Source organism: Camelus bactrianus, chromosome 9 (assembly GCF_048773025.1).
Source record: "Camelus bactrianus isolate YW-2024 breed Bactrian camel chromosome 9, ASM4877302v1, whole genome shotgun sequence".
Lineage (NCBI taxonomy): Eukaryota > Metazoa > Chordata > Mammalia > Artiodactyla > Camelidae > Camelus > Camelus bactrianus.
Window position 1 is genome coordinate 79,793,691 of NC_133547.1, and position 14,041 is coordinate 79,807,731.

Below are 14,041 nucleotides of genomic sequence, written 5' to 3' on the forward strand. Positions count from 1 at the left end.
TCTAGCACAAAGTGAACGGTTTGCAAGAGAAAATTTTAGTCTGGGTTCTCAGCCTTTTTCCTAGTGCTGGATTGAAGTTCCTGCATTTTTCACTGCAAAAGCGATTTGGAGCTACTACCTCCCCATATATATGGATGGACTGTAGTTTGCATCTGAAAAGACACTTTGTGTTCCCAAGAAGCTAGGTGAAGAACGGCTTTCACACACACTTATTTCTCAGAACAGAGCATGTGGAGAGTCTTTCGTTCATCTAGTACAAAGGGAACGAGTTGCAGGATAAACGTTTTGACTGGTTTCTCAGTGTGTTTCCTAGTGCTGGGTCGAATTTCTTGATGTTTTCACTGTAAATCCTAGTTGGAGCTTGTATCTCCCCATATATATGGCTGTAGTGCAGATTGCAACTGAAAGAAACATTGTTATTCCAAAAAGCTTGCGGAAGGACGGCTTGCACACACAATTATCTCTCAGAACAGAGCATGTGGAGAGTCTTTCGTTCATGTAGCACAAAGGGAACGAGTTGCAGGATAAACGTTTTGTCTGGTTTCTCAGTCTGTTTCCTTGTGCCGGTTTGAAGTTCCTGCAATTTTCACTGAAATTCAGTGTTGGAGCTAGTACCTACCAACATATATGAATGGAGTTTAGCTTACAACTGAAAAGAAACTTTGTGTTCCCAACAATCTAGGTGAAGTACGGCTTTCAGAAACACATTATCTCTTAGAACTCAGCATTTGGAGAGAAGTTCGTTCATCTAGCACATAGTGAACGGGTTGCAGGGAAATCTTTTACTCTGGTTTCTCAGTCTGTTTCCTAGTGTCGGATTGAAGTTCCTGCAGTATCCACTATAAAACAGAGTTGGAGCTGATACCTCCCCATTTATATGGATGGAGTGTAGTTTGCAACTGAAAAGACTCTTTGTGTTCCCAACTATTTAAGTGAAGGATGGCTATCACACAAACTTCTCTCAGAAATGATCACGTGGAGAGACGTTCATTCAACAAGCACAAAGGGAACGGTTTGCAGGAGAAACTATTTGTCTGGTTTCTCAGTCTGTTTCCTAGTGCCGGTTTGATGTTCCTGCAGTTTTCACTGTAAAACCTAGTTGGAGCTAGTACATCCCCATATATATGGATGGAGTGTAGTTTGCAACTGAAAAGACACTTTGTGTTCCCAACAAGGTAGGTGAATGACGGCATTCACAAACACTTACCTCTCAGAAATGAGCTAGTGGAGAGATTTTCGTTCATCCAGCACAAAAGGAACGGGATGCAGGAGAAACTTTTAGTGTGGTATCTCAGTCTGTTTCATAGTGCCGGTTTGATATTCCTGCAGTTTTAACTGTAAAACCGAGTTGTAGTTATTACCTCCGCATATATATGGATGGAGTGTAGTTTGCATCTGAAAAGAAACTTTGGGTTCCGAATAAACTAGGTGAAGGTCGGCTTTCACAAACACATTTTCTCTCGGTACTGAGCATTTGGAGAGAAGTTCGTTCATGAAGCACGTAGTGAACGGGTTGCAGGATAATCTTTTACTATGGTTTCTCCGTCTATTTCCGAGTGCCGGTTACAAGTTCCTGCATTTTTCACTGTAAAACCGAGTTGGAGCTAGTACCTTTCGATATATAAATAGATGGAGTTTAGTTTGCAACTGAATAGAAACTTTGTGTTCCCTATAAGCTTGGTGAAGTTAGGCTTTCACACACTATAATCTCTCAGAAATGCGCATGTGGAGAGACGTTCGTTTATCTAGCAAAAAGGGAAATGGTTGCAGGTGAAAATATTACTCTGTTTTCTCAGTCCGTTTCCTACTGCCGCTTTGAATTACCTGCAGTTTTCACTGTAAAACCGAGTTGGAAATAGTACCTTATATATAGATGGAGTTTAGTTTGCAACTAAAAACTAACTTTGTGTTCCCAACAATCAAGGTGAGGGAGAGTTTTAACAAAAACCTTATCTCACAGAACTGAGCATTTGAATAGAAGTTAGTTCATCTAGAATATAGTGAACGTATTCAGGAGAAACTTTTACTCTGGTAACTCAGTCTGTTTCCTAGTGCCGGTTTCAAGTTCCTGCAGTTTTCACTGTAAAACCGAGTTGGAGCTAGTACCTCCCCTTATATATGGATGGATTCTAGATTGAACCCGAAAGAAACTTTGTGTTCATAACAAGCTATATGGAGGACGGTATTCACACACACTTATTTCTCAGAACTGAGCATGTTGGGAGAATTTCGTTCAACTAGAACAAAGGGAATGATTTTCAAGTGAAACTTTTAGTATGGTTTCTCAGTCTGTTTCCTATTGCCGGGTTGAAGTACCTGCAGTTTACATTGTAAAACCTATTTGGACATTGTACATACCCATATATATCCATGGAGTGTAGTTTTCAACTGAATGAAACTTTGTTGTCATAATAACATATATCTAGTACGGCTTTCACAAACACTTATCTCTCAGAACTGAGCATGTGGTGAGACGTTCGTTCATCTAGCACATAAGGAACGGGTTGCAGGAAAAACTTTTAGTCTGGTTTCACAGTCTGTTTCCTAGTGCCGGTTTGATGTTCCTGCACTTTTCACTGTAAAACAAAGTTGAAGCTTCTACCTCCCCATATATATGGATTCAGTGTAGTTTGCAACTGAAAAGACACTTTGTGTTCCCAACAAGGTAGTTGAAGGATGGCTTCACACACACATACCTCTCAGAACTAAGCTATTGGAGAGACTTTCGTTCATCTAGCACAAATGGAACAGGTTGCAGGAGAAACTTTTAGTCTGGTTTCTCAGTCTTTTTCCTAGTGCCGGTTTGATGTTCCTGCATTTTTCACTGTAAAAGTGATTTGGAACTAGTACCACCCCATAAATATGAATGGAGTGTAGTATGCAACTGAACAGATGCTTTGTGTTCCCAACTATTTAGTTTAAAGACGGCTTTCACACACAGTTATCTCTCTGAACTGAGCATGTTGATAGACGTTTGTTTAACTAGAAAAATGGGAATGATTTGCATGAGAAACTTTTAGTCAGGTTTCTCAGTCTGTTTCCTAGTGCTGGGTTGAAGTTCCTGCAGTTTTCACTGTAAAACCGAGTTGGAGCTAGTACCTCAGCAAATATACGGATGGAGTGTAGTTTGCAACTGAAAAGACACTCTGTTTTCCCAACAAGCTAGGTGAAGGACGGATTGCACACACACTTATCTCTCAGAACTGATCATGTTGAGAGACGTTCGTTCATCTAGCACAAAGGGATCGGGTGGCAAGTTAAACTTTTTCTTGTTTCTCATTCTGTTTCCTAGTGCCGTTTAGAAGTACCTTCAGTTGTCAATGAAATACAGAGTTGGAGCTACAACTTAAGCATTTATATGGATGAAGTGTAGTTTGCATATGAAAAGTAACTTATTGTTCTCTACAATATACTTGAATTACGCCTTTCACACACACGTAACTCTAAGAACTAAGCATGTGGAGAAACTTTCGTTCATCTAGCACAAATGGAACGTGTCACAGGAGAAACTTTCAGTGTGTTTTCTCAGTCTGTTTCTTAGTTCCGGTTTGAAGTTCCTGCAGTTTTCACTGTAATACAGATTTGGAGATTGTATGTCCCCATATATGTGGATGAAGTGTAGTTTGCAAGTGAATAGACACTTTGTGTTCCAAAATATTTAGGTGAAGGCGGCTTTCACACACACTTATCTCTCTGAAATGAGCATGTGGAGAGACGTTCGTTCATCTAGCATAGATGAAACGGTTTGCAGGAGAATCTTTTAGTCTGCTTTTTCAGTCTGTTTCCTAGGGCTGGTTTTAAGTTCCTGCAGGTTTCCCTGTAAAATTGATTTGAAGCTATTACCTCCCCATATATATGGATGGAGTGTAGCTTGCAACTGAAAAGAAACTCTGTGTTCCCAACAAGAAAGGTGAAGGACGGATTTCACACACACTTATCTCTCAGAATTGAGCACTTAGAGAGACGTTCGTTAATGTAGCAGAAAGGGAACGGGTTGCAGGAGAAACACTTACTATTTTTCCTCAGCCTGTTTCCTAGTGCCGGTTTGAAAATCCTGCAGTTTTCACTATAAAACAGAGTTGGAGCTAGTACCTCCCAATTTATATGGATGGAGTGTAGTTTGCAACTGAAAAGAAACTTTATGTTCCCTAGAATGTATGTGAAGGACGGCTTTCACACACATTTATCTCTCAGATCTGAGCATGTGGAGAGACGTTCGTTCTATTAGCACAAAACGGAACTGGTTGCAGGAGAAACTTTTTGTCTGGTTTTTCAGTCTGTTTCCTAGTGCCACTTTGAATATTCTGCAGTTTTCAATGTAAAAAGTATTTGGAGTTTGTACCTCCCCATATATATTGATGGTTTGTAGTTTGCAACTGAAAAGAAAATCTGTGTTCACAACAAGCAAGGTGGAGGATGGCTTGCACACACAATTATCTCTCAGAACTAAGCATGTTGAGAGACGTTCGTTCATCTATCACAAAGGGATCGGGTGGCAGGAGAATACTTTAGTGCGGTTTCTGTGTCTGTTTCCTACCTCCGTTTGGTAGTTCCTTCACTTTTCCCCATAAACCCCTGTTGGAGCTATTACCTCCCCATTTATTTGGATGGAGTGTAGATGGCAACTGAGAAGAAACTTTGTGTTCACAACAAGCTAGAAAAAGGACGGCTTTCACACACACTTATCATTCAGAACTGAGCAAGTGGGGAGGCGATCGTTCATCTAGCAGAAAAGGAACGGGTTGCAGGAGAAATTTTACACTGTTTTCTCAGTCTGTTTTCTAGTGACGTTTTGAATTTCCTGCAGTATTCAATGTAAAATCGAGTTGGAGCTAGTACCTCCCCAAATATATGGATGGAGTCTAGTTTGCAAATGAAAAGAAACTCTGTTTTCCCAACAAGCTAGGTGAAGGACGGCCGCACACACACTTATCTCTCAGAACTGAGCATGTTGAGAGACGTTCGTTCTTCTAGCACAAAGGGATCGGGTGGCAGGATAAACTTTTTGTCTTCTTCCTCATTCTGTTTCCTAGTGCCGGTATGAAGTACTTTCTGTTGTCAGTGAAATACAGAGTTGGAGCTACAACTTAAGCATATATATGGATGGAGTGTAATTTGCATATGAAAAGAAACTTAATGTTCTCTACAATATTGTTGAATTACGCCTTTCACACACACGTATCTCTCAGAACTGAGCATGTGAAGAGACTTTCGTTCATGTAGCACAAAGGGAACCTGTCGCAGGAGAAACTTTAAGTGTGTTTTCCCAGTCTGTTTCTTAGTGCCGGTTTTAAGTTCCTGCAGGTTTCACTGTAAAATTGATTTGAAGCTAGTACCTCCCAATATATATGGATGGAGTGTAGCTTGCAACTGAAAAGAAACTTTGTGTTCCCAAAAATGTAGGTGAAAGACGGCTTTCACACACACTTATCTCTCAGAACAGAACATGTGGAGAGACGTTCGTTCATCTAGCACAAAGGGAACGGTTTGCAGGAGAAATATTTAGTGTGGATTCTCAGTCTTTTTCCTTGTGCTGCTTTGAAGATCCTGCAGTTTTCACTGTAAAATCGAGTTGGAGCTAGTACCTCCCCATATATATGGATGGAGTGTAATTTGAATCTGAAAAGAAACTATTAGTGCCCAACAACCTAGGTGAAGGACGGCTTTCACACACACTTACCTCTCAGAAATGAGCATGTGGAGAGACTTTCGTTCATCTTGCACAAATGGAACGGGATGCAGGAGAAACATTTAATCTGGTTTCTCTGTCTGTTTCCGAGTGCCGTTTTGTAGTTCCTGCTGTTTTCACTGTAAAACAGAGTTTTAGCTTGTACTTCCCCTATATAAATGGAAGGAGTGTAGTTAGCAATTGAAAAGTAACTTTCTGTTCCAAATAAGCTAGGTTAAGGACGGCTTTCACACACACTTAACTCTCAGAACTGAGCTAGTGGAGAGAATTTCTTTCATCTTGCACAAAAGGAACGGGTTGCAAGAGTAACTTATAGTTTGGTTTCTCATTCTGTTTCCTAGTTCCATTTAGATGTTCCTGCAACTTTCACTGTAAAAAAGATTTGGAGGTATTACCTCCCCATATATATGGATGGAGTGTAGTTTGCAACTGAAGAGACACTTTGTGTTCGCAAATAGCTAGGTGAAGGACGGCTTTCACACGCACTTATCTCTCAGAACTGAGCATGTTGTGAGACGTAAGTTCATCTAGCGCAAAGGGAACGGTTTGCAGGGAATTTTTTATTGTGGTATCTCAGTCTTTTTCATACTGCCGGTTTGAAGTTAGTGCACTTTTCACTGTAAAACAGAGTTGGATCTAATACCTACCCATATATATGGATAGAGTGTAGTTTGCAACTGAAGAGACACTTTGTGTTCCCAACTATTTAGTTGAAGGACAGCTTTCACACACAATTATCTCTCAGAAATGAGCATGTGGAGATACGTTCGTTCAACTAGAACAAAGGGAACGGGTAGCAGGAGAAACATTTAGTCTAGTTTCTCAGTCTGTTTCCTAGTGCTGGTTTGAAGTTCCTGCAGTTTTCACTGTAAACAGAGTTGGAACTATTACCTCCCCATATATATGGATGGAGTGTAGATTGCAAGTGAAAAGACACTTTGTGTTCCCAACAAGCTAGTTGAAGGACGGCTTTCATACACACTTATATCTCTGAAATGAGCATGTGGAGAGACGTTCATTCATCTAGCACAAAGGGGACGGTTTGCAGGAGAAATTATATTCTCTTTTTTCATTCTGTTTCTTAGTGCTGGTTTGAAATTCCTGCATTTCTTAATGTAACACCGAGTTATAGCTAGTAATTCCCCTATATATATGCATGGAGTGTAGTTTGCAAATGAAAACAAATTTTGTGCACCCAATAATCTAGGTGAAGGACGGCTTTCACAAAAACATTATCTATCAGAAGTGAGCATTTGGAGAGAAGATCGTTCATCTAGCACATAGTCAACGGGTTGCAGGAGAATCTTTTTCTCTGGTTTCTCTGTCTGTTTCTTAGTGACTGTTTGAATTTATTATAGTTTTCACTGTAAATCCGAGTTGGAGCTAGTAAATCCCAATATATTTGGATGCAGTGTATTTTGCAACTGAAGAGAATCTGTGTTCCTCAGAAGCTAGTTGAAAGACGGCTTTCACACACATTTATTTCTCAGAAATGGGCATGTGGAGGGAAGTTTGTCCATCTCGCATATAGGGAACGGGTTGCAGGAGAAACTTTATCTCTGGTTTTCAGTCTGTTTCCTAGTACCTGTTTGAAGCTCCTGCAGTTTTCACAGTAAAACCGAGTTGGAGCTAGTACCTCCTCATATATATGTATGGTTTGCAGTTTGCAACTGAAAAGAAACTCTGTGTTCCCAACAAGCAAGGTGAAGGACGGCTTTCACACACACTTATCTCTCAGAACTGAGCATGTTGAGAGACGTTCGTTCATCTAGCACAAAGGGAAATGGTGGCAGGATAAACTTGTTGTCAGTTTTCTCATTCTGTTTTCTAGAGCTGGTTTGAAGTACCTTTAGTTGTCACTGAAATACAGATTTGAAGCTAGAACCTAATCATATATATTGATGGAGTGTAGTTTGCAACTGAAAAGAAACTCTTTGTTCCCAACAAGAAAGGTGAAGGACTGATTTCACACACACTTATCTCTCAGAACTGAGCATGTTGAGAGACGTTCGTTCATCTAGCACAAAGGGATCGGATGGCAGGATAAACTTTGTCTTGTTTCTCATTCTGTTTCTTAGTGAATGGTTGAAGTACCTTCCGTTGTCACTGAGATACAGAGTTGGAGCTACAACTGAAGCATATATATGGATGGAGTGTAGTTTGCATATGAAAAGAAACTTATTGTCCTCTACAATATAGTTGAAGTACGCCTTTCACACACACGTATCTCTAAGAACTGAGCATGTGGAGAGACTTTCGTTCATCTAGCACAAAGGGAACGTGTCGCAGGAGAATATTTCAGTGTGTTATCTCAGTCTGTTTCTTAGTGCCGGTTTGAAATCCCTGCAGTTTTCACTGTAATACAGATTTGGAGATAGTACCTCCCCATATATATGGATGAACTGTAGTTTGCTAGTGAATAGACACTTTGTTTTCCAAAATATTTAGATGAAGGACGGCTTTCAGACACACTTATCTCTCAGAACTGAGCATGTGGAGAGACTCTCGTTCATCAAGCACAAAGCAAACGTTTTGCAGGAGAAACATTTAGTGTGGATTCTCAGCCTTTTTCCTTGTGGTGGTTTGAAGATCCTTCAGTTTTCACTGGAAAACCGAGTTGGAGCTTGTACATGACCATATATATGGATGGAATGTAGTTTGCAACTGAGAAGAAACCTTGTTTTCCCAACAAGATAGAGGAAGGATGGCTTTCACACACACTTATCTCTCAGAACTGAGCAAGTGGAGAGACTTTCGTTCATCTAGCGCAATAGGAAAGGGTTGCAGATGAAGTTTTACTCTTGTTTCTCAGTCTGTTTCCTAGTGACGGGTAGAAGATCCTGCAGATTTCACTGTAAATCCGAGTTGGTGCTAGTAAATCCCCATATATATGGATGCAGTGTATTTTGCAAATGAAAAGAAATTCTGTTCCAACAAGCTAGGTGAAGGACGGCTTTCACACGCACTTATCTCTCAGAACTTAGCATGTAGTGAGACGTAAGTTCATCTAGCACAAAGGGAACGATTTGCAGGTAATTTTTTATTTTGTTATCTCAGTCTTTTTCATACTGCTGGTTTGAATTTAGTGCACTTTTCACTGTAAAACAGAGTTGGATCTAATACCTACCCATATATATGGATAGATTGTAGTTTGCAACTGAAAAGGCACTTTGTTTTCCCAAATGTTTAGGTGAAGGACGGCATTCACACCCAGTTATCTCTCAGAAATGAGCATGTGAAGAGACGTTCGTTCATCTATCACAAAGGGAACAGGTCGCAGGGGAAAATTTTTTCTGGTTTTGTCAGTCTGTTTCCTTGTGACAGTTTGAACTTATTATAGTTTTAACTGTAAATCCGAGTTGGAGCTAGTAAATCCCAATATATTTGAATGCAGTGTATTTTGCAACTGAAGAGAAACTGTGTTCCTCAGAAGCTAGTTGAAAGACGGTTTTACACACATTTATTTCTCAGAAATATGCATGTGGAGGGAAGTTCATCCATTTCGCAAATAGGGAACGGGTTGCAGGAGAAACTTTATCTCCGGTTTTTCAGTCTGTTTCCTAGTACCTGTTTGAAGTTCCTGCAGTTTTCACAGTAAAACCGAGTTGGAGCTAGTACCTCCCCATATATATGTATGGTTTGTAGTTTGCAACTGAAAAGGAACTCTGTGTTCCCAACAAGCAAGGTGAAGGATGGCTTTCACACACACTTATCTTTCAGAACTGAGCATGTTGAGAGACGTTCGTTCATCTAGCACAAAGGGAAATGGTGGCAGGATAAACTTGTTGTCAGTTTTATCATTCTGTTTTCTAGTGTTGGTTTGAAGTACCTTTAGTTGTCACTGAAATACAGATTTGAAGCTAGAACATAAGCATATATATTGATGGAGTGTAGTTTGCAACTGAAAAGAAACTCTGTGTTCCCAACAAGCAAGGTTAAGGACGGATTTCACACACACTTATCTCTCAGAACTGAGCATGTTGAGAGACGTTCGTTCATATAGCACAAAGGGATCGGGTGGCAGGATAAACTTTTTGTCTTGTTTCTCATTCTGTATCCTAGTGCCGGGTTGAAGTACCTTCCGTTGTCACTGAAATACAGAGTTGGAGCTACAACTAAAGCATATATATGGATGGAGTGTAGTTTGCATGTGAAAAGAAACTTATTTTCCTCTAAAATATAGTTGAAGTACGCCTTTCACACACACGTATCTCTAAGAACTGAGCATGTGGAGAGACTTTCGTTCATCTAGCACAAAGGGAACATGTCGCAAGAGAATATTTCAGTGTGTTTTCTCAGTCTGTTTCTTAGTGCCGGTTTGAAATTCCTGCAGTTTTCACTGTAATACAGATTTGGAACTAGTACCTCCCCATAAATATGGATGAAGTGTAGTTTGCAATTGAATAGACACTATGTGTTCCCAAGTATTTAGGTGAAGGACTGCATTTACACACACTTATATCTCTGACCTGAGCATGTGGAGAGACGTTCTTTCATCTAGCACAAAAGAAAGTGTTGCAGGAGAAACTTTTACTCTGATTTCTCAGTCCATTTACTAGCGCCGGTTTGAATTTCCTGCAGTTTTCACTGTAAAACCGAGTTGGAGCTAGTACTTCCACATATATAAGGATGGATTCTAGTTTGAAACCGAAATAAACTTTGTGTTCATAACAAGCTATATGGAGAACGGCTTTCACACACACTTAAGTCTCAGACCTGAGCATGTTGCAGACTTTCGTTCAACTAGCACAAAGGGAATGTCTTGTAAGAGAAAGTTTTAATACGGTTTGTAAGTGTGTTTCCTAGTGCCGGTTTAAAGTTCCTGCAGCTTTCACTGTAAAACCGAGTTGGAGCTAGTACCTCCCCAAATATATGGATGGAGTGTAGTTTGCAAGTGAATAGACAATTTGTGTTCCAAAATATTTTGGTGAAGGACGGCTTTCACACACACTTATCTCTCAGAACTGAGCATGTGGAGAGACGTTCGTTCATCAAGCACAAAGCAAACGTTTTGCACGAGAAACATTTAGTGTGGTTTCTCAGCCTTTTTCCTTGTGCTGGTTTGAAGATCTTTCAGTTTTCACTGTAAAACCGAGTTGGAGCTTGTACATGACCATATATATGGATGGAATGTAGTTTGCAACTGAGAAGAAACCTTGTTTTCCCAACAAGATAGAGGAAGGATGGCTTTCACACTCACTTATCTCTCAGAACTGAGCAAGTGGAGAGACTTTCGTTCATCTAGCCCAATAGGAAAGGGTTGCAGATGAAGTTTTACTCTTGTTTCTCAGTCTGTTTCCTAGTGACGGGTAGAAGATCCTGCAGATTTCACTGTAAATCCGAGTTGGTGCTAGTAAATCCCCATATATATGGATGCAGTGTATTTCACAAATGAAAAGGAATTTTGTTCCAACAAGCTAGGTGAAGGACGGCTTTCACACCCACTTATCTCTCAGAACTGAGCATTTTGTGAGACGTAAGTTCATCTAGCGCAAAGGGAACGGTTTGCAGGGAATTTTTTATTGTGGTATCTCAGTCTTTTTCATACTGCCGGTTTGAAGTTAGTGCACTTTTCACTGTAAAACAGAGTTGGATCTAATACCTACCCATATATATGGATAGAGTGTAGTTTGCTACTGAAGAGACACTTTGTGTTCCCAACTATTTAGTTGAAGGACGGCTTTCACACACAGTTATCTCTCAGAAATGAGCATGTGGAGATACGTTCGTTCAACTAGAACAAAGGGAACGGGTAGCAGGAGAAACATTTAGTCTAGTTTCTCAGTCTGTTTCCTAGTGCTGGTTTGAAGTTCCTGCAGTTTTCACTGTAAACAGAGTTGGAACTATTACCTCCCCATATATATGGATGGAGTGTAGATTGCAAGTGAAAAGACACTTTGTGTTCCCAACAAGCTAGTTGAAGGACGGCTTTCATACACACTTATATCTCTGAAATGAGCATGTGGAGAGACGTTCGTTCATCTAGCACAAAGGGGACGGTTTGCAGGAGAAATTATATTCTCTTTTTTCATTCTGTTTCTTAGTGCTGGTTTGAAATTCCTGCATTTTTTAATGTAACACCGAGTTATAGCTAGTAATTCCCCTATATATATGCATGGAGTGTAGTTTGCAAATGAAAACAAATTTTGTGCTCCCAATAATCTAGATGAAAGACGGCTTTCACAAACACATTATCTATCAGAAGTGAGCATTTGGAGAGAAGATCGTTCATCTAGCACATAGTGAACGGGTTGCAGGAGAATCTGTTTCTCTGGTTTCTCAGTCTGTTTCCCAGTGCCTGTTTCAAGTTCCTGCAGTTTTCACTGTAAAACCGAGTTGGAACTAGTACCTCCCCATATAATTAGATGGAGTTTAGTTTGCAACTTAATAGAAACTTTGTGTTCCCTACAAGCTTTGTGAAGGACGTCTTTCACACACATTTATCTCTCTGAACTGAGCATGTGGAGAGACGTTCTTTCATCTAGCACAAAAGAAAGTGTTGCAGGAGAAACTTTTACTCTGATTTCTCAGTCCATTTACTAGCGCTGGTTTGAATTTCCTGCAGTTTTCACTGTAAAACCGAGTTGGAGCTAGTACTTCCACATATATATGGATGGATTCTAGTTTGAAACCGAAAAAACCGTTGTGTTCATAACAAGCTATATGGAGGACGGCTTTCACACACACTTAACTCTCAGATCTGAGCATGTTGCAGACTTTCGTTCAACTAGCACAAATGGAATGACTTGCAAGAGAAAGTTTTAGTACGGTTTCTAAGTCTGATTCCTAGTGCCGGTTTGAAGTTCCTGCAGCTTTCACTGTAAAATCGAGTTGGAGCTAGTACCTCCCCAAATATATGGAAGGAGTGTAGTTTGCAACTGAAAAGAAACTCTGTTTTCCCAACAAGCTAGGTGAAGGACGGCTTGCACACACACTTATCTCTCAGAACTGAGCATGTTGAGAGACGATCGTTCATCTAGAACAAAGGAATCGGGTGGCAGGATAAACTTTTGTCTTGTTTCTCATTCTGTTTCCTAGTTCCGGGTTGAAGTACCTTCCGTTGTCACTGAAATACAGAGTTGGAGCTACAACTGAAGCATATATATGGATGGAATGTAGTTTGCATGTGAAAAGAAACTTATTGTCCTCTACAATATAGTTGAAGTACGCCTTTCACACACACGTATCTCTAAGAACTGAGCATTTGGAGAGACTTTCGTTCATCTAGCACAAAGGGAACGTGTCGCAGGAAAACATTTCAGTGTGTTTTCTCACTGTGTTTCTTTGTGCCGGTTTGAAATTCCTGCAGTTTTCACTGTAATACAGATTTGGAGATAGTACCTCCCCATATATATGGATGAAGTGTAGTTTGCAAGTGAATAGACAATTTGTGTTCCAAAATATTTAGGTGAAGGGCGGCTTTCACACACACTTATCTCTCAGAACTGAGCATGTGGAGAGACTTTTGTTCATCAATCACAAAGCAAACGTTTTGCAGGAGAAACATTTATTGTGGATTCTCAGCCTTTTTCCTTGTGCTGGTTTGAAGATCCTTCAGTTTTCAGTGTAAAACCGAGTTGCAGCTTGTACATGACCATATATATGGATGGAATGTAGTTTGCAACTGAAAAGAAACCTTGTTTTCCCAACAAGATAGAGGAAGGATGGCTTTCACACACACTTATCTCTCAGAACTGAGCAAGTGGAGAGACTTTCGTTCATCTAGCGCAATAGGAAAGGGTTGCAGATGAAGTTTTACTCTTGTTTCTCAGTCTGCTTCCTAGTGACGGGTAGAAGATCCTGCAGATTTCACTGTAAATCCGAGTTGGTGCTAGTAAATCCCCATATATATGGATGCAGTGTATTTTGCAAATGAAAAGAAATTCTGTTCCAACAAGCTAGGTGAAGGACGGCTTTCACACGCACTTATCTCTCAGAACTGAGCATGTTGTGAGATGTAAGTTCATAGAGCGAAAAGGGAATGGTTTGCAGGGAATTTTTTATTGTGGTATCTCAGTTTTTTCATACTGCCGGTTTGAAGTTAGTGCACTTTTCACTGTAAAACAGAGTTGGATCTATTACCTACCCATATATATGGATAGATGGCAGTTTGCAACTGAAAAGGCACTTTGTGTTCCCAAATATTTAGGTGAAGGATGGCATTCACACCCAGTTATCTCTCAAAATAGCATGTGAAGAGATGTTCGTTCATCTATCACAAAGGGAACAGGTCGCAGGGGAAACATTTTTTCTGGTTCCTCAGTCTGTTTCCTAGTGACTGTTGGAACTTATTATAGTTTTCACTGTAAATCTGAGTTGGAAATAGTAAATCCCAATATATTTGGATGCAGT